A 595-nucleotide genomic window follows, 5' to 3' on the forward strand; every position below is an offset into this window, starting at 1 on the left:
TGGTTGAACAGCAACCTATGAACCAGGAGGTCATAGTTGAATTCCTAGTCAGGCACATACCTGGGTTGCGGCTTGATCCCCAGTGTGGGGGGTGTAGGAGGCAGGCGATTGGTGATCCTCTATCATCATTGATGTTTTTTATCTCTCTCTCCCTCTCCCTTTGTTTCTGAAATCAATCCTTTAAAATAAAAGGCTAATATGCAAATTGTCCCCTCGGCTGGGAGTTCAAACGGCGGGGGGCAGGGCCCGCCAACCACCCATGGCCCCGCCCCCTAGCTGGCCCCAACTGGGGCGGGCCCTCCAGACCCCACCCATGCACGAATTTGTGCACTGGGCCTCTAGTAAAAATATATTTTAAAAAGAAAAAGAGAGTTTGTGAGCTGATCTAGGACTGTAGAACCTAATATTTCTAAATTCTTAAAGAGGGAGAGAGAGAGAGAAAGAGAGAGAGAGAGAGAGAGAGAGAGAGAGAGAGAGAGAGAGAGAAGAGAGAGAAGAGAGAGAGAGAGAAAACAATGTGTTTTTTAAATTTATTTTTATTTTTTTAATTAAATCTTTATTGTTCAGATTATTACATTTGTTCCTCTTTTTTCCC

The sequence above is a fragment of the Myotis brandtii genome, unplaced genomic scaffold, assembly GCF_000412655.1.
Source record: "Myotis brandtii unplaced genomic scaffold, ASM41265v1 scaffold237, whole genome shotgun sequence".
NCBI classification, from domain to species: Eukaryota; Metazoa; Chordata; class Mammalia; order Chiroptera; family Vespertilionidae; genus Myotis; species Myotis brandtii.